Source organism: Amblyomma mixtum, chromosome 8 (genome assembly GCF_055824585.1).
Source record: "Amblyomma mixtum isolate Tamu chromosome 8, ASM5582458v1, whole genome shotgun sequence".
NCBI lineage: Eukaryota > Metazoa > Arthropoda > Arachnida > Ixodida > Ixodidae > Amblyomma > Amblyomma mixtum.
In genome coordinates this window covers 59,907,264-59,928,213 of record NC_143019.1, presented here as the reverse complement: position 1 = coordinate 59,928,213, position 20,950 = coordinate 59,907,264, and the positions used below count along the sequence as shown (strand labels likewise).

General features: G+C 52.1%; 1 protein-coding gene and 1 long non-coding RNA gene across 8 annotated transcripts in view; both read right to left on the bottom strand.

Moving 5' to 3' along the window:
* The window catches only part of sm (heterogeneous nuclear ribonucleoprotein L), a 182,821-nt gene that overhangs the window by 101,194 nt on the left and 60,677 nt on the right, over positions 1 to 20,950 (bottom strand). The window lies entirely within an intron of this gene.
* On the bottom strand, positions 4,482 to 14,293 carry LOC149332669 (uncharacterized). The gene is made up of 2 exons (XR_016285247.1): positions 8,844 to 14,293; positions 4,482 to 7,094 (listed from the first exon to the last, which is right to left on the bottom strand). It is a non-coding gene; the product is annotated as an uncharacterized LOC149332669 (long non-coding RNA).

The window sequence follows — 20,950 nt, the reverse complement described above, 5'->3', positions numbered from 1 at the left end:
TCTGCCACGGCTGTCAATCACCGCGACACCAAAAAAAAAAAAAAAAAAGATATACACCGCTTCATAACGTGTCTCAGAGCCGATGCCGCCGCGAGTCATCGGCCGGGTACTCTCATTTCTGTTCCAACTTAGCCCCTTTTTCGCGACTCCGGACACCATTGAAGCGCGCACAAGCTCCGGCGGTCGTTCCGGTTTGCGATGTACAAGGCCGAGCCGTTTCGGACCGCAAGAGGAGACGAGAAAGTGAGCAGCGGTCGTCGGGCGCGACTGCCAGCCGCTGCGCCACTACACTTCAGTAGTCAAGTCCGAACAACGAACCGACAGACAAACAAACAACCAACCATCCAAACAACACCGACCTCTTTTCTAGCGACAGACACGACAGGGATGACGGAAGCGCGGATCTGAAGAACGGCGGATCGTTGGCGGAGCACCGCATCTATGCGGGAGTCCATACAGAAAACGTGCCCCATATCGGCAAAGCCGGCGTTTTCTTTTTTGCTTTTTTTTTTAAACCGAACGCCGCACGGCGATTCGTTACATTTAGATGTCCGAGGCACATGAATCGGACGGCGAGTGACTGAAGAGGTGCGAACAAATCGATTAGTGCAGGAAGCCAGCAAGCGCTATGCGCTGGATGTTCGCCAGGGTAGGCCGCAATGACAAGATCGTTTTAAGGACCGCTATCGAGATAATGCCCCAATGAATTAAGCACTTCCTCCCTGTAACTGACGTAAAAATAAAGACCCGACACCTATGAAGATGGCACACAGCGACTTAGTACCGACCGGAGATGCGAAGTACGCGCAGCACGCCAGTTAAAGGGAACCAGCACTATTCAAAGTCGTACAAGTCGGTGTGACATGGTTTACGCAAAAAGCGTACTGACGCTAAAAGACGGAGACTACACACGCAATACAGGAGTGGCGCCAGTCCTGTCTTGTGTGTGCTGTCTCCCTCTTGTAGCGACAGTGCGCTTTTTGCGTAAACCATGTCATGCTACAACCAACTAGCTCAAATCAAAGTCTTGCTACAAGTCGGTCTTTTTCTCCGAAACACTTTCCAAGTTTAACCCATACAGTCTTTGTGAAAAGTAACCAGGCTGTATGGTTTGCTTCTAGCTCATATAGTGGAGCTCTTATAGCTTTCCTGAAGCAGAAATGGTCGTTAAATGTAAGGACTGGGGGTCTTCTTACCTTCCAACACCTTTCGATCCTGAGGATCCACTATACAAGCTAGAAGCAAACCATGCAGCCTGGTTACTTTTGACAAAGACTGTACATAACATTAGAGCAGGGTCCGCTACGCTACCGAACAAAACCGTTGTCGTTAAAGGCGAAACCCGCGACAGTCAACGAAGCTAGCCAAGGCTACAGCTATAGCCAGACGAGAGTACTATTAAGTGAACGACGACAGCTCTAACTAGCAAAGTGCGTCGCTTTTACTATCGCGACCACCCGAGTCCGAAAAGCGGCAACGCGGCGTTTGCAGAAGACGGTTAGGCAATCGAAGCGGCAGAAAGCCACTTCTGGGAACCGCTTCCGATATCTCTGCAGCCAGAGTGAGTGAGCCGTATGCAGTCCGCATAACCAAGCACAGCGGTCGCGCGCCAAAGGTGGCCAGTACTGGCTAAGCATCAGAGGAACCGCCACCATCTACGACTACGCCGTCTCCTTCCGAACGTGCCGCGCATACTGAGCCCCGGGGAGTCATCCTAAAGCCATGAAAGAAAAAAAAAAACGAGCAAGACGTCAAAAACTCTTCGCCTCGGAGACGTAGTTTGGCCTGGAGCGAGCTCATCTCGCTTCCGGTTTTCCAGAACGGGCAACAAGCAAGCTCACGCGACTAAACCGGTCTCGACGCGTGACGTGAGCGAATTGAAAATACGGCTCTACAGACGAGACCCCACATGTATATATGCAGATAAAGAAAAAGTGGGGGGAAAGTAAGGAACGGATAGCATATTAAGATAAAGAAGGGCCAAAAAAAAAAAGAGGCTTCTAAGAAGTGGGCCCGTTTTCAGGCCAAGAACGAATCTACGCAGGTCGCGTCCGTTTTTTTTTTAATTATTCTCCCGTTCCTCCTCCAATCTATCTCACCGAAGGCCCGCCGCCTTCAGTAATCAAGAAAACGCGAGCGCGCGAAAGCGCGGTGTTGATGTCACCAGCCACCGTCCGTTTGAAATAGCCGCCGGTTCAGCCCAGGGAAGAGATGGAGCCGTTCCAAAATACCGGCTCAGCACAAGCCGCAGCGGAGGACGCGTCCGTTGCCCGTCTCGGCGCGATGCCTGGCCGAATTCGGAAACGCGCGCCTGGCGTAGCTACTCCCGCGCGACAGCCGTCACTCCATTCACTCCGTTAACGGAGTGACGTCGGCATACAACGCGTCGGCCAATGGAGCTTCGCCGCAACTGCGCGGAGCATGCGTCCGTTTAAGGACCGCAGTGTGACCTAATTCCACCACTGGTCCAACGTGAAGGGCAATCCCATTAGGCGTTGGAAATGCGACAGCACTGGGAGCTGTTGAGGCCTTTACCGGAGGCGACATTGCTTCGTCCCAGCCAATGGGAACGCTCCGGTGTAGTGACGTCACGTGCCTCCAGCCAATGGGCGAATTTCATGGCCGACGACGCAGTTTAGCCCCATGGGCTTTCTAATGCTATCGAATTAAAAACAAGGAGACATTGTGTCAAGACAACAGTAATCACAGCGTTTTCAAGACAGAGCACAAGGAGGTTGAGCTGCCCGGATAAAGGAACGAGATAGGGGTATACTAAGGCGTCAGCTAGCCCCCTTTCGACCTACGGACACACGCAACACGTGGAGACAGTAAAGACAAGACGCTTAATAGGAGCGACGGAGCGTGACAAAATTTGCCAAATAGGGGGGTGCAGAGAGGGAGGCGAGGGGGTGGAGAACTTGCGGGTACTGTTCGCGACAGAGAACCCACGAATAACTGCAGTTCCCCTTAAAAAAAAAACAAAAAAAGCGTTCCTCTGCACGCCTGGTACCCGCAGGGAAAGGGCGCTATACAGCGTACATAACCTAGGCGACAAGCGCATTCATCGTCCGCACACACGAAACCTTTCGACCGACGCTCGCACCCGCTTTTCTCGCACGCTCGGCACGCTTGCTTAGGCCGTATCACATCACGCCTCCAGCGCCTCTTTCCACGGACAAAAACACGAATGCAAAGGGAACACTGAGTGCCAAATGAAAACCGCCCTCAGGCAGCGAATAAAAAAAGAAAAGGCGGGGGGGGGGGGGGGGGAGCGTGATCTACTTCCGCCGGATGAAAGCCCACTACCCTTTCCTCCGCTCGCCTCCTCTCCTTTCCAGGACGCGAGACGTTTGAAAGGCGCGCGCTCAGTCCATAACATTTCCGAGACGACGACGGCGACGCGTCTCCGCGCAATAATACGAACGCCGAGAGGGTAGAGCTCACGACACCTCCCACACCACACCCCTGCCTGCGGGTAGCATTCAAGTGAGATGCCAGAAGGGCCTCCTGAAAAGCCGAGGGACGCCTCGCGGTGACCGGCCCTCGAGTCGGAATGGAGACGCCGCCGCCGCAGCAGCAGCAGGACGAATATATTACGGAGACACAGCGAGGCGCCCTGCGCACCCATTCTTCGGAAGAATGCGCGGGGCAGCAGGCGTGGAAAAGAAAAACAATAAATAAATAGAGTAAAAGACTTCGCGCACGGTTATCATCCCCCCCCCCCTCCCCCTCGCGAGTTCCGCGAAAAGCTACTAAAGAAGAAAGAGGGTGGGCTCACGAAGAGCGAAGTCCTTTCGGCAAAGAGAAACCGGCGAATCATTTGTGGCCGAAATTCGCACGCGCCACGCTTTAGGGGGCATTCAAGATTAACAAATAGAGTCGCCCGCAGAGCGTTTCTTTTTTTTTCTTGATGCCTTTTTTTCTTAGCAAAAAAGGCAGCACCCACCCAACACGCAGCAGTAGAGAGAGCGGGAGGGGGGGGGGGGGGGGGGTTAAGATGAATGGACGGAGGGGGCGTTCATTACATTCGCCGCATAGCGTTAAAAGGAGACGAGACCACCGGCAACGGAAACGCAACCCTTGAAAAAAATGAGGATAAAATGGGAACCAAAGAGAGCAAGAGAAACAGCCGGCGTCGCTGCTTTGCAAGAGAGCGCACCGAGGAGAGGCTTGAGAGGGGAAGGACGCCGAAAACTGTCAACGAAGGAGCACGAGACGGCGCGAGACGCGGTGCGAGTCGATCGAGCAATATGGCAGCGCCCAGGGAGATCTGATTGCAAAGGTCTATACAGCGCATCCAACTAACTAACCCAACTATCATATTTGACTATCTCCAGTTTCAGCTAACGATGAGCGTTAGCAGTGATGGGAATGGCCAAAACCATTTTGTAGCAGGCCTTGTAGCAGGAAAATATTCGCTTTGTAGCAAGCGTCACTTGTTTTGTAGCAAGAGCCGGCATTTCCGAAAAAAAAGCTTAGAAGACAAATTTATAGTTTATTTGTAACAGCATACATCAATGCAATGCAATACAGAAACACACAAAGTGTATATTGACTAGCACTGGTAATCATTACCATGGTAATTGTACCGCAAGACAAAGAAACATTGTCTTCACCAGCAACAAAGAACTGAGACCGAAGTACTCAAAATATTAAAATAAATTATGAGTGTAAACAGGAGCAGCCACTGAACTAAACCTGCTTTCGAGAAAAAAAGGAACTGACCATCTTGGATTGCAGTAAGCATGTATGACAACCCTTCGCACAAGAATCAAGAGAAATGAAAGGGAATTAGGCATGTGCTTTAAAAATACTGATATCAGATGGACAGGCCTATGTTCCTTTCTTTGAGCCCTTATTAAAGGCAGCCAGATGAGAGACACTATCATTCATTTTTTCCCTAGCTTGGCTCAATATTGCCTGGCCACTCGCAATGTCACTGAAGTTCTTCAGCTTCATGCCCCGCTCAATCAGCAATTCAGCATTTCTGAACATGTGCTGCGCTTCATCTACCTTCTGTTTCGCTTGTGCTTTAGACAAGCTGGCACTTGCTAGCACTGGATCCGCACCTGCACGTGGCCTTTTCGACTTCTCTTGTTCGCAGGCAATGCGCTCTGCATACCGTTTCGATGCGCCTCGAACGGCCCTAATGACATTTGGACAAATTGAAAGCTGGCATGGGTCACTGTTGTACCTTCTGGCAAATGACATAATCTGGCGAATACCATTCACGCTTGCCAGACAAAGGTTCGACCTCTCATTCAAAACCCTTGTATTCTGGCTGAAGCCTCGCTCAACATCAGCGTTCCCATGCGGAAGCGAAAGAAGGGCCTTGACAAGCTTAGTCAAAAGCGGATATTTTCTCTCACCTTGAGCGCCCTTGATGATAAATATATTATGCCAGTATTTGTCAAGTGGCCCATCAGTGCCCACATTCAGCGCTTCAGAGCTTAAGAGTGTCACCTCATCAAGGAGAGATGAAACTTGGCTAGGTTGTATCACTTGAGGCGCACATTTTGCAAGATATCTGAACGATTCTGCTGAAGACTCCTGGGAGTGGGTGTTTGGGTGCAAGCACCTGAGGTGCTGAAGTGTCAAATTCTGAAGAGGAAGCCTTGTCAGAAGGTACTTTGAGCACGCTATGTAAAATGACCTAGCTCCTAGTCGAAATTCAGCTTTCTCTGAAGCAGACCAAGATTTCATAGCTTCCTCAGTATCTGCCCCAACTACTATGCTTTCCTTCCAATTCTGCGAACTTTCGACATCAATGGAAGCGAGCTCATGTCCCTGTTTCAACATGAACACCTGAGGCCTCAGAAATCTGCCCAAAATTTTTTTCAACATCATCACCATTTCATCATAAAGAACATGCAGCAAAGGTTCACTCTTTTGAAACAGCGTCAGAAATCCCACAACTAGGTCACCTGCATTCTTCACAAACAGAGCCTTTGCGTAGAAACTTTTGTCATTCAGGTTTCTGTTTAGTCTCGCCCTCATGCTACCTGCAGCACGCACTGGTTTCTGGGAGTCTAGGATGCTCTTTAGGGCAGAAAACTGCTCGACTAGTCTTTCCACGGCTGGTACAAGAGACAACCAGCGACAGTTGACTTGACGCAAAAACACAGTTTCAGGCAATCCAAGAGCCTCTTGTTTTTCTTGGAGCTGGGCACTTTGCACCGAAGATGTCTTGAAAAAGTAATACACGTCACTGACTACAGTTTCAACTTCACTACCAAATGAATCAAGAGCACATGAAAACGCGTTGTGCACCTTGTGCAGCGAGCACTCTCCGATTTCCATTAAGGGGCCGTTTTCCTGGGTCAATTTTTTCTTTAAACACTTCATTACATTTGGACCATCACTGAAAAATGAAAAAAACCCTGCTCGAGGAATATTTTCAGTGGCTTCATTTACACATTTCAAAAGGATATCAGCCGTTGCCCTCCCCAAACGAAACGACTGCAGGTGCTCGACCACTACTCCTTTTTCAGCACCAGAAAAGTAGCGCACGAGAACATCAAACTGCTGGCACCGCTGTTCTGGCAGTGGTGTTTCATCTACACTGATACTGTAAAACACACCAGGACGATTCAGTTCCTCATGCACAAGTCCCTTGAAATAAGGCCCAAGCCCATCTGACACAACGTAAGACACTTTTTTCCTACTACAGGAGAAGTCTTTAGCCACCTTTGAGTCGGGAAACATCAAGCGATGAAGGGGTGTAGCCGTATCCGCCCATGAGTATGGGAGACCTTTTATCGTCAATGCCAAAACAAAAAGTGCTTCGCTAGCTGTGACACGGTCTGTATGGGTCATCGTGCCTGTCGATGAAAAATCCAACGATGCTTGAACAGCAGCTGGCCTCTTCAGCCTCCCGTCAGGGCCCCGAAGCTTGCTGGTCAGCTCCAAGTGCTTTTTACTCTGTGAATGCCGTTTCACTGCTGTGACACCATGCTGTGAGCAGTTGATTGTCTGGTTACAAATAATGCAATAAGCATTTTCTTCCCTTTTTCCTGGTCTGCACCACACCTCGAAGCAATCTCCATTGCAGTCGACATCTTTCAATATGCCAGAGTTAAATTTGCTGTTGCGTCCTGCAAACGATAAATAATAATGTTAGTTTGATGAAATAAAAAGCTGTTATGCAAGCAATATGATCCTGTAAATTAGAGAATAATTGTAGAGTGCTTAAACATATTCTAAAAAAAAAATAAAGACCCAGGAAACACTACGGTTCTTTTCCCACAACAGTCATGGTTAACAATTATACACTTCATTCAAACGTGGCAGTACAAGTTATAGAAACACGTTCCTCGATACAGAACTGAATATTAAAAATTAACTTTAACAAAATTTCAATGGAGGCAAAATTCCAGAGGGCCGTGCGATGTCAGTGCACGTTAAAGATACCTAGGTGGTCGAAATTTCCAGAGCCCTTCACTGCAGCGTCCTTAGGTTGTAGCTGTTGCACTAATAGCTGCAAAAGTAGCTTTTTCAGGGCTTTCAGAGCACCTGAGCTGCACATACCGGCAATCTTTCCTGCACTAATTTGATGAATAAACGTTAATTTGGATAAACGTTAATTTGAACACGTAAAAACAAAAGAGCAGTTTGTGATAAATCCAGAATAAGCAAAGTGCCAAAAATTTGCAGCTCACTAATTGCAAAGTATTGAAGGCTTCTGTCTAGATGTTTGGCAGAGCAAGCTCCATTCTAAAAACCGGACACGTGTAATTATAAAAGCAGTACCACTTTCGCCGACAAAGAGCGCACCTGCTTTGAGCGCGCGATCGCGCTATCATGCAGTCCTCGACCGCCGAGGAAGGGTGGAGGCTTTCTCCCACGTATCCCTTACCCGCCCGTTAATTGCTGCCCTGAAAAACGACCTTGTTTCCCGTTACTTTTTGAAAGCTTCCGCCGTAAATTCGCGAAGCCTGCCAAGCTTCGACAACAGACAGGGCCGTCAGCGCAGCGCCAAAATCGTACGAACGTAGCGGGCGCGCCAGAAGACGCTTGTTGCTTCATCGTATAGCCGGAAGGCCGCAAAATACCGCATTCCGTGGAACTTTCTTTCATTTTCGCCTCGGAAGTTTTTTTAATTACGGCAGCAACACGAGCACGAAGGCCAGAAGGCCCACCAACTCCGTGAGAAATGTACGGCGTCATATACGTCCGCGGTATACACTTTATTTCAGAAGCCGCTACATAAAACTCCTTAGCATGAGTTCAGTGCTCATATCCATATAACACTTTCAGCTCAAGCTGCAAAGGCACTGCTTTAAGGACGTCTTTCAATCAGCCAAGTGATGTCAGGAAAACGCATTCCGTAGGCTCCGCAGCCGGACAATCCGAAACTACCAAGCGACCTCGCATGCCGAGTGAATAAAGGAGCGCGTGAATGGCCCGGTCGCCGGCGAGTTTTATGCATTTCGTGCCGCAAGGTTGTTATGGGCAGCCCGGACGTCACTGTAGCTTTATTTCAACCACGGAATTCGTAGAACTGCGGATGGCAATATGAAATTACTGAGCGACGTTACACGGCTGCCCAGCACGCCACGTGCTCCAGGGCTTTCGAAGCTGATACTAGCGTAAGACGAACGCCACAAAACTACAAGTACTCTTTCATAAAAAGTAAACAAACCGGGAATTAACAGCACCCTCTCTTGCAGGCTCAAACTACCACGGTCCTGAAACATGCATCCACCGCCATTCGCTCAATTTGCTACTGTTAAGTCATGTTCAGTTTCTAAATTTGAACCCCGCCACACTGACTCATCAGCTCTTATGTCCAGAAAGACTCATTTGAATAAACTAAAAGGCGCAAAAAACGAGAAAAAGCTTACCTTTCAGTTTCGAGAGCGCCATCGTGACGCCGCCACGACGCCGCTGAAACCGCTGAAACCACGCAGTCGAGGCGAACGAGCGGCGGGAAAGTGCAAGAGCGCGCACCGACGCGCCAAGGCCTAGCCACGGCCCACTCCACCAACTACTCGCCTCCGGTGCCGGCCCACCGGAAACGCTCGGAGCTCGGACGCGGTGGAAAGCGTGACGCGTTCATGACACCCTCACTCAGTCACACTCTCCCATCAGAGACGAACATGCGGAGCACTCTAGACGAAGACTGAGAACTGGATCGTATTGGATTTTACCGGCTACTCTCAGACTTCAATGGCGGACAACAGTCGCAAGCATAGTTCCCTCACAGGGCAGTACCTGACGTTGGCGACGGCTCGTTTTGGCGCAGCTTTGGCGCAATTTTGCAAAAAGGCCCCTTTTTGGAGCAGCATGTAGCAGCTTTATCGAAATGGCGCAGATTGGCGCAATTGGCGCAGCATTCCCATCACTGGCGTTAGTCACCCTGTGGGGTCGTGGGTATAGCAGCGCATGCATACACCAGCCACACCAAACGCGGGAAAACGAATCGCATTAAAACGAACAAACAAAAAAAAAAACCCCGATCCGATGGCATGCAAATTATTTAATATAACAGACAAAAAAAATGACGCCAGCGATAGGGACGCCGCAATAATGCCCAGCAGCTCCAGCGCCAAGGAAGCGAGACGTACATTTTTATTCCCCGCGCCTTCTTCACTTCAGGCACTTGGCACCGCAGCGGCTGGATACACGGAATTGCTTTGGCAGCGCGAACAATCAAGAGAGCGCAAGCTCTCCGTCGGCTGCTCCGCACACAACGTGTGCGCGGTATATATATAAAGCAGACTCGGACAATTAAGCGCTCGAATAAAACGACAAAAAAAAAAGTGACCTTGCGTCGACGGAGAGAGAATTAAGAGAAAAGAAACAAGCATCAAAAAAGAAGAGAATGGCGCCCGGCATAGAGGGAGGGTGGAGGGACGGGGGTGTCGGGTTTCCTGCCGAAGTGCATTACTCACGCCTGTTACAACATAAGAGGCGAAAGGACAGAGGGTGAGGGTAAAGAGTCAGACAAGGCTGGAGTGGGAGGGGGGGGGGGTGAGTAAGCCCTCCCCCAGCCATCTATTTACGGGCGAGGGAGCACTGTCACAACGCAACCCTTCCCCCTCCGCAACCTAACACGGCCTCTCGTGGACAACAATGCGGCCGCGTTGTGCGCCAAATGAGCCGGGAGACGACACCCCTTTCCTGCCGACGCCGTTCGAAGGGGCACAGAAGCGTTGAAGGGGGGCAGGCGGCGGTCGGCGGCGGCGTCTGGCGCTGACGGCCGAAGCCGCCGCATTTTACATTCATCGTGCACCCAACTCCGCGGAGCCGCTTTCTCCGCGCGACTACGGCGGGCCAGGAGGCGGACGCGCTAGCAACGGATGCGGAGCGTCACACGGGTGACGCGCTACGCTAAAACGGGAGATTGATGACACGACGGCGACCACGTCGGCCTCAAGGGGAGAAGGGAAACGAGAGGGGTGACTAGGAAGGGACAACGGGGCGCCCCCAGCGAACTCCGAATGAGGTGAGAATGATTCGAGAGGCGGAGAGAGACTCGGATTGCACGCCCTTTCCCGCTCTCTTAGGCCTCACTTGTTCTCGGAAGGGGAAAAGGGGAACACGACACCTGTTCTTTCTTTTCACTTTGTGCCAAGGATAGCAAGGGGGGGGGGGGGGGTACACCTCCTTGTCCAGTGAGGAAGGCCTCTCCTTCCTAGAACCGATGTTCGAAGGGAGCTTTCGCGCGACAAAGAAATAGACTGGTCAGAGATAGGAAAAAAACAAAAAAAAAGCCACGCTTTATCCGACATAACGTTCCAACAAGCCTCCAGCGAAAACGCTCCTTAAATCTCGTAACGGACACTTTTTATACACAGGGTGCCTCTCGCAAACTAAAAAAGTTACAAAAAGAAACCCCTAAGCATCATTTATGGGAATGGAATTCAAACGCTACAATGTCGGCGGTCGGCCAGTTGCGAAGCTGAGACAAACATAACTGGCGAGCGGAGACCATATTTGCATCGCGGATACTGTGTTTTTGTGATAACCAGGGGCGAGGCGGCAGATGTGGTGGTGGTGGTTGAAACATTTATTGCCAAGAAATGCAGAGGGGGCAAAGGCGTCGGTAATTATCCGGCGCTGGTCAGCAGCAGCGGAGCTGGCCAGGAGAGTCTCCCAGTACGACTCCACCGTGGTTGGGGATGGAGGGTGTGGGAAGGTAGGGCCTGTGAGAAGGATATGAATTAAGTCTCCCGGTTTCCCGCAGAGCTTACAGGAGGAAAGGAACTGATCGGGGTAGCGGGCATGAAGGAGAATAGGGTAAGAAGCAGTACGGGTCCGGAGTCGGCGCCAGTGGGAGGCCTGGGTTAGGGTTAGGGAGGGAGCCGGCGGTGCGTAAACGCGCCGGGTATCTCTGGACAAGCGTACGTGAACATATTTATAAAAGGGACCGCGCGCCCAAAACTAGCATTTCGCATTTTCTGCAGCGTTCGAGCGAGAAGCCATAACACGCACTCCGCAGCAGAATAACGGACGAAGGAACGAAGCGAACGAACAAACAAAAAAGCTCGACCGTGCAATTTCGCATAACAAACGCTCGACAAAAAATTTACAGTTCAGAGCGAGCGTCGGTGCTGAAACGGTTCTCAAACGGTTTTTCCCCCTAGGGTGAAATCAAAGAAAAAATTAACAAGGGTTTCAGTCGACGAGAAGCGAAGACGGAAACAACAACAGCGCTGCTCAACAAACTACCGGCGGAGCACGCTGCACACAACAGCCCGCCAAAACCAAAGTCAGATATGTAGGAAGAGGACGCCCCGTTTAACGCACACACAAACACACAACACACCACTGATCGTGCAAGCAAGCACGCCGACATCGTTGTTGAGAAGCGCGGCAACGGCCTTTCCCCGACCGCGACGCTGCAAACACGCAGGGCCAATGCCTTTTCCTTCCGGAGGCAAAAATGCCCGACTCCGCCCCCTTCCCCCCACTACAGCGCACACATACACACACAAACACAAAACAAGGGGGGGGGGGGGGGGGAGATACTGCAGGACGCTAACCTTACGAGGAAAAGCGCAGAGCCAGCATTCAGAAAGAGTAAGCAACGTAAAACAATAAGGGAGCCACAAACACTATCAGACGCGAGGCACAACACAGGGGGACGACCGCTACCACATACAGGACGAAGGAAAAAAAAAGAAAACGGCCAGCAAACAGGCGAACGACGATGGAGTAAATAAACTCCGAGAAAGAAAGCGAAAAGGGCCGCTTCTGCTGTTGCAGCCGCCGTTCCAACTCGAAATGATGGGGGAAATTTTTCCCATTTTCCGCAACATCAATTTTCAGACCACTCCGGCGGCGGCGGCGACCAGCGGGCTCTCCTCCTTCTCTATCTTTACCCTCTCCTGCCTTTATATACTATATGCGAGCGATTTCCGGAGATGCGGTTACAGTAAGCGGACGAAGTGAAAGAGCGAAGACCGGGGAAATGAAATGAAAAAAGAAAAAAAAATGCTCTTCATGGCTTCTTCCGTTTCGGACATTGCCCGACTCGAACGAGAGAGCCGCTTACATAGCTGCGGCGAACCGACGAACAACGCCAAACTGCTTCACGACGTATCCGGGAGTTCAACAACGCCGAAAAATAAAAAAAAAATATAGAAATGGAAAGCGGAAAAAAAAGATAACGGAGGACTAGCGGCGACGCCTAAGTTTTCGCCAGGAAAAACGATTCGCCGCTGCACGAGCAGTCGTGAAACGTGCTCGAACTCCTTTTTGACCAAGTTCGCTGTACGCCCCGTCGTGGACCTTTCGAGTTCGGGAACTGCCGAGATTCGAACCCAGTACCTCGCGCATACGAACCGGAAGCTCTACCGCTAGGCCGTCGATGAGGTGCCACCGTCGGACGGCGCTTTGTCCGACAAATGGCATCGTGTCGCTTCGGCGACACAACAAAACGAGTCACATCGACGAAAACCTGGACTACTTGGACAATACGGCGAAAATAAGATCTGAAATTTTATTTGCCGCACATTCTGGCCGTAACGAAGGGCCCCATCGCTGGACCAATTTCACGCCCTCCGCACAACAACGATTTATTTCCGACGACGGCAACTGCTTCCATCCCCACAACGAACAATTTAAGGGCGGCCACGGCGTTAAAAAGCTTCCAAACCAACCAGCACCTCAATGCGACACTTCGGGCAAGCCCAAGCACGCCCTTTTGTTTGTTCTCCAAACAAGAAAAAAAAAAAGTCGCAGGTTTCCAAAGAAGGTGTGGTGCGGCAGAGATTACAAAGACCAACCGAAGTGCTCTTTGCTCGGACGCCCAGTCGTGAGAGTCTTTTCTCTCCTTACTTTCTTCTTTTTGTTGTCCCTTCGGCGGGGGAAAAAAGTGTCGGCAAGGCCTGCAACGAAACACCGGATGCCCAGCTAGCCAATAAAGCTTCCTGCCTACCCTCTTCATTTTTATTTTTTCTCTCTCCCCCCATTGGACAATGCAGCGGCGGCTCGCTGCTGCTTCTCGACTTGCCCGGCTGCTTGCTGTCGCTCGGCTGGCTTATTTCCACAGCACGCCCCCTGACGTCTCCATTCGCTCAGCGCCCGCCACCGGGTACCGTATTCGCGCGATTCCAAGCAGCAGTGCTCGTCCATGCTGCCCTGCGGCCACGCCTAGATAGTCTATCTCACAAATCTGTCAAGAAATTTGTGGCAGACGATGTTGACGTCCACGATGGCGGGTGAACATAACCTGCATATTTCCTTCTCAAACCTGTATCACCTCTTTCAAGTAAGGTAACTTGAGCATATGGTTTAACGCTTAGGAACAAATTTTCCACAGCAGATTGATCAGCGGCGCGGAGTCTCCCCCTTACGTTCGCGTCGACACGGTACTCGGCGCTCGCCACTCCAGAGAGCCTGAGATATATAACGCGCCACACGACCCGACTCAAACCCAGCGGGGCCGGCGCTGAGCGAAAATATCCCCGAAATCGACTCGAGAGAAAGGAGGGAGGGGGGGGACGAAACAAACAAACAAAACACGTCAAACGAAATAAAAACTGCCTTCCGCTCCGAGCTGCGTGCGACAATTCGTGCCGAAAAATAACGTCCAACAGCAGCAACGCGAACGGTCCGAGAGAAATTGCTTCCCCACTGCGACGCACGGACTGGCTTTGTTCGCACCGGACATTGTTACGACGGGAAACACAGGGGAGATGGACAGAGAGAGAGAGAGAGAGGGGGGGGGGCAGTGAAGAGCCAGGAAGGAGAGGGAGGGGTTAAACTAATATCGCTCGAGTCGCGCGAACGCACTTCGCAAATCAAACGGAAGAAGCAGGACAAGCACTGCCGTTCCTTCCAACTCCCCCCCCCCCCCCCCCCCTCATTCTTTACACTTTTTCCCTCTCGCTCTCTTTTCCCCTCTAAACGGGTTCGCGCCGAACAAACACTCGCATTTTCGCGCGCAGCCGTCGAACGCGCGCGCTAAAAACGCGGCGAGAGCGCGCGATTCAAACGTTTCCCGCTCGTAAGACGGCCGTCGCCAAAACGGTACATCGAGCTAGAGAAATTACTCGCTTGTTCGCCTTTATAACTCAGTTTGGCGGGTAACGTTCTGTCGTTCGGCACTACTGGATTCGCACTGTGCCGGCTAAGCAACACCCATTTTTATTTCGTTTTCATCTGCCCAAACTAATTTATACGACTTGACTGTTAAGACCAGAAAATAGTAAAGGCAAATTAAATATTACATATACAAGAGAGACGACGACGGGGGGGGGGGGGGGGGGGGGTGACTGCACTATCGTACACACCGCCGACATAAAAGACGCTACGAACATATAAACAGCGAGTGATCACATTCGGATTTTTTTTTTTTAACGCACTGCGCTCGACTTCATGAGGGCAGACACGACGGGGGGAGAGGAATGAAGTCACTCCATGAGTCGAATTACCCATAAGAAGGCATAAAAGGCTGAGAAACAGACAAATATTGACAGCCCGGTTCACACGGGTTAACGTGAGATTCAGCGACAGCTGTCAACCGTTCTTTCTAGCATACAGGGGGCTTATAAGTAATATGCTATACTAATACATCCAAAACGAGGAGTTAAAACCGCGCCTGCAGCTTCTATGGAGTACACACGGGAAAGAAGCCGAATAGGAGGGAGGGAGGGGAAGGAGGAAGGGAAAGGAAAGACTAGCAGAACAAAAACCCACAGACCAGACGCGAGAAAAACGGGGCAATTACACGGCGACGGGAAGAGAGGCCGCCACCGCTCGCGTGCGTTCCCCGTGTGTGACGAGCAACCAGTATACACTCCCCTGTCACGCGCGCCCACACGCGTTTCCCACGCTCCGGATATCGAGCGCCGGCGATACCCGGATAAACTTCGACACATATCCGGCCTAATATCCCCCCCGCGCGACACACAGCGTCCGGCCGGGCGCTTCCTCTCGAGAGGCGATATGCGCGAGCACGCATGCACACACGCGACGCACAGGCAAACTAGGACCCGTCACGAGCGTCATTAATGGTCCGGAGACGAAAGAAAGAGTGCGCCCCCCCCCCCCCCCCCCCCCCTTTCTTCAATTAGGGAGAAAGCGAGGGATAAAGAGAGAGAGAGAAAGACCCGGGAGGCAGAGCAGGTAGTGGCTGATAAGAGCGAAGACGACGGACGGCGCCAGGAGAAGGTTTCGGAACTGCGCGCGCAGAACGTGAGCGGCCTAGAGTGGGCGCTAAGGCCGGAGGAACGGAACGTGACTCGGAAAGCGGCGCACACGCTAACCGCTTAACCAACCTTTCGCTGCTGCTGCTGCTGCTAGCGCGGCAGAACGTGCGCGCGGGACCCCATCTGCCGGACGAACGAGAGAATTATCGGAGAGCTTACAAGTGCGCGCGCGCGCGCAGAATTCTAATCGCGCGGTGCAGATTTGGCGCGGCCGACAATCAGCGGACACGTACTGTAAGGCGTGCCCGTCTCAAACGGATGCGAAGCCTGAAAATAAAAGGCGCGCACGTCAACGCAAGGGTTCTTTCTTCTATCCGATTGCTGGAGGAGCCCCAGCGGCAGGGCTTAGAAGCTGCTCACGCCTTTACCGGATGTGACGTTGCATCTCTCCAGCAAATGGGCGAATTTGATGAGCGACGACACATTTATGGGTCGAATTTCGATGAAGGCGAAATTCTATAGGCCCGTGTACTGTGCGATGTCAGCGCACGTTGAAGAACCCCAGGTGGTCGAAATTTCCGGGGCCCTCCATAAGGCGCCCCTCATAGCCTCAGTCGCTTTGAGACGTTAAAACCACATAAACCATACAACTATAAACATTTGTTTGTTTGTTCTTCCCCGATGATGCTTCGTAAAGCTAACGCATTAAAGTATTCCTATACTCCTGGCGTCCCACTTCAATCACAATGGGCGCGAGGCAACCGCGGGGAATCAGAGTCGGCCCGCAGCACGCTTGAAACCAGAGCCGCCGCCGACACAGAGGCAGTGCACAGGCACTTTTCAGAAATGCATTATAACGCGGCGCTGGGTGAAACGGGGGGGGGGGAAGGGGGGGGGGGGTCACCAAAGCTGCCGCAAAACAATTTGGGCCCGGCAGCCAGGGCCCGCTGGTCGCCGCCGTAGCCAGCAGCGGCCGGCTGGACAAACACCGTCCGTTCCGCTCGCCCTCCTTACTTGACCGCCGCCGCCGCCATCATCGACGGTCAACAAACGGAACGCCACAGAAAGCCCCGAAAGCCAGCGCGCGCTCGAGGCGGCACAAAAAATTGCCGGCCCGCATCATCGGAGTGCAAGCAGGCACACGCAGCACACAACGCTCCCCCGGACGGACCACGGGCGGTGTTGGTACAGCTCGGCCGGAAAATCCACATGCGACATTAATCAAACAGGCACCCACGCACGCGCAGGCGCATTAGTACCGGCGCCTACCCCGTGCGGAAGGGCCTCGCCGACCTGGGCACACGGGGAGAGGTACAGCTCATCCAATCAAGTCGGGCGAGCTGACCGCGTGCGGAGCGGATACTCTTTTTCAACGAACGGCGCATGCGCGGCCGTAAGTCTCCGGAGAACGCCGGCCGACGAGTGCGTAATCCAATTTAATGCAGAAAAGAAGCGAGCAGTGAACGCCTCACGAATCCGGCAACAAATCGGAGCTATCCCTTAATTTAATCCCTCCGCGGACAGGAACACGATCGCGGCAGAATATATAATCTAATCTACTGATGTCCGGCGGAAGGCCTATCTACCAGCCTCTCCTCCACTCGACTACAAGTACCGCGGAGTTATTTCATCGTTCCAGTTACGGAACCCTGAATCAAACTCCGGCAAGTTTCCCAGTAGCTAGCTAACAGTGTCATCGCCTAACGAACTGGGCAATGAGTTTATAGCGGGGGCCCTGCAAAATTTCCGTCTTCACGGTATCCGCGTTTCGGGCAGCGCTGCCGAGCAGTTCATCTGTACGCCGCAACGTGGCGCTACAATCGTAAAAAAAAAAGCCTTGATGAGTTTTGGACCAATCGAAGCGCGCCGGTTGTTTTCGACACGTGGGACTCCCTACGGGGAGTTCCGCAACCGTTACGACCCAAGTGGCCCGGGTAAATAGACTGATATATACCGGGGGTTCGTGAACGCGCTGCATACTGAACGCACCGGGGAACGGAGGAGAGCGGAAAAAAAAATAAAAAGGGCCAGGAAAAGTGTGCGAGAGAGATGAGAGAGATCCCTCCTAGAGCGAACCTAATAACCCTAATAGTTCGCCGGACGCCCGACGAGCTCGGGCACCGGCGACACCGCCCACTACTCTTCACCCGAAGCGCATAGCGTCACGGCCTCGCCACCGGAGGTCGCCAGGGGCCGGCGGCATCACCGACGCACGCTACGGCGACGCCGCCGCCACTCCCGCTAATTGCCCCGCTCAGGTCACTACCGCTCGCCGCCCCCGGGAGGAGAAGGCTAACTTGCAGAGCGGCCACACCGGCCCTCGCAACGCGCACTGCCCTTCCTCTCTTCCCCCTCCGCCTCACTCCCTCTTCCCGCTCGCCTCCGCCGCAGGAAAGGGGGCCTACATCATTAAAAAGGAAAGGAAAGCGGCCGTCAACAGAACCACCCTCTCACTTCTCTCCCTTCCTCTACACACACACGAGCTGCGTAAGTCAAATAAAATCGAGATGATTTTCGACACCTCGAAAGAAGCACACTATAGTAGGACACAACTTAAGAAAACAGCAGTTGCTAACACTGGGCCGCGGTCCGCGACGTCCTGTATTACTCCGCTGGCCAATCGCACCTGTAAACGAAATCAGCTTTTTAATGTTTGACTATATCAAACAATCCACGTATCAAAACCCTAGAGCTTATAATTGTTTTCCTGTGACAAGCTTCTTGTTTACATAACAAAAAACGTTTAAGCAGCGGACTACTTTTTTGTCGCGTAGGAATTCTGTGCGCGGAGGCTGAATGTGGGCGGAGCTTCACTGCAGACTTAAGTTGTATTCGACTATAGACACGAATACGCCCATATGGGAGCGAAAAGGGAGTATGAGTGCACTCCCTTTCCCTTTAGAGTGCGGGAACCCTTCCCAAAGCGGCAAAAAGCAAAGAAAAAAAAATCCGCACTCACTCATTTCCAAAAGTTTCGAAGCTTCGAGTGGACCATGCGCATGAAAGACCCCTGCAGTTTTATTTTCACGTTACTCAGCGTACAGAGAGACCTCGCCTACTCACTTCTATCAAACCGCACCGTCTTGTACCCACGCTCTGTCGAAACCTCTTCAACGACAACCGTAAACTCATTTATGTCGCTGGCTATTCACAGAGCGCCGTGAAAGCTTCGTGCATATAAGACCTCGTTCGCAAACCGCCCAAAGATCCGCGCCCGAGCACTCGACATTCACGCTGTCAAGCAATATTCCGCACCCGCCCCTACCAAGTTGCTCAGCCGGCAAAGCGTCCACCACCAAATTTTGCCACGTACTTTCCCAGTGACCCTTCGAAATTCTCTCGGGGCCGCAAAAACGGAAACGCCCACTTCGCTTTCACGACTGCGACACTTCGAACAGACAAGAAACAAACAGTATCTGGGTCATCCCATCTGCCGGTTTTCGACAGCGCACCCCGCACGCAACATCGAAGGCAGCGCACGTACGCGGCGCAAGTCGCTGCCCGAAACACCGCCGCTATCGGCACGCGGGAAACGCTGCCCCTCTACACGGCTGGAAAAACAAAACAAGCAAGACGCAGCAACGGAGTAAAGTACGAAGAATCCGGTCATCCCATTTCGAGGCGTCCTCTGCGCTGACGCCAGCAGCATCGCATAGCATGAGTCAGGCGTGTTTCTCAATCGCACCCCGCCACCGATGGTGCGAACCAAACGCATGACCGCTTCAACGCCACGGTGGTGCTCAATGGCGGTCAACATTTTGGACAGGCATTTGAGACAACCGCATATTTTAAAATATTAACCTTAATACACGCAACTGTAACTGCTGTAATATGCTTATTGCTATATAGTTGCGTTATTTGTTGCTGTCGTCTACATCATATGTATTAGCTTATAGTGGTCGGGACCCATAAACAAATTTTGCTGGGTCCCTGAAGTTGTGCGCTTGTATTTCATGTTTTTTATAAATACACCAGGTGCACCTGAAAAAAAAAAAAAACAGTTCCTACCCCAGCTTTGCCAACCACTTTTGGTCGGAAGCCGCTTTGCATTTCTGTTTTGTTTTGCAAGGGGTTGCACCTCGTACTGCGTCGAATTGCTCCGACTCGACGGTACGATACTCCGACATTCGCCGCAGCGCGGCGGCTATCAAAACGAAGTGGAAGACAGATAAACATAGCAGAACGAAGCCAGCACCCAATTCGATCCCCTCCGACCTACGGCCGGCCAATTTCTACGCGCGCGCCGCAGCGCGTTTCGCCACACAGCGAGCAGGCCGTGCGGAGAAAGTCAACCCTCCGGGGAATGGGGGGGGACGGACTTGGTACGCAACCCTAGCAACCCCTGGCGCATCTGCGATGCTTTTGCAACCCCAACGACGCCGAGCGACGAAGACAGCCGTAACAAAAAATAAATAAATAATCGGCCTCACTCAAAGCACCCAAGCGAGTCGGCGACTGGGACGGACTGACAAGGATGGCGCAGGCGACGCGCTCAAAGTACAGAACACTGCGGCAGCACAAAGCGCGCACAGGAGAGCGATAGAGATGGGGAGCGGACGAACGAATATGTGACCTGCGTGAAATGGGCGGGCAGCAGAGCGCACGCACACGCAGAGCCCAACACATGCGCCCATGCATTGAGGCGAGCAACCGTGGTATATATAGTAGTCGTGGCCCCCGAGTCCCTTTTGTGATGCGCGGCGCGACTGCTTCATCTCGCTCTGTTCACTGAATCGACAAGAGATACGAAGGCGAAATAAACATTCGCCCTGCATTTTTTTTTTCTCTTTTACATGTGGACTGCGAAAGCATAGCGCCGCATTCCCCAAACGGCTATGGCATCGTTCTGCTGCTCAGGAAGTCATGTCACCGTTTCAACGGGGGCGAAATTCTAAAAAAAATTCTGCAGAAGAAAGGCCTCATCGGGTGGCCGACATTAGGGCGGCTCTGTCTCGATCTAGTTCGTTTAGAGTTCGAGACGAAGAAGTGGTACGGCTCTAACGTAGTTGGTAATCCTCTCTCCACTCGGAGGCAGCTGGCGCGATGCGCTCCTCCCATTGGCTACAGCTGGCGCGACGATCCTCCGAACTAACCCGAGCTACTCCGAGGCTTCACACAAGATTCTTGGTTGGGTTTGCAGCGTCAAGTAGTGCTTTGGCACTAGAAGACCCGCGCTAACGACATGGAGAGTCAAGAACTGCGCATGGGCGAGAGCAGGCGGGCGCCGTCGCCACGAATGGGACTAATAGTCGCGTTGGGACTTTCAATGGAGACGAAAAGGTCAAACAGCGTCAAACGCGCAGGGAAGTCTTGTGCGATTATGTACGTGGCGTAGAAGGAAGGAGAGGGAG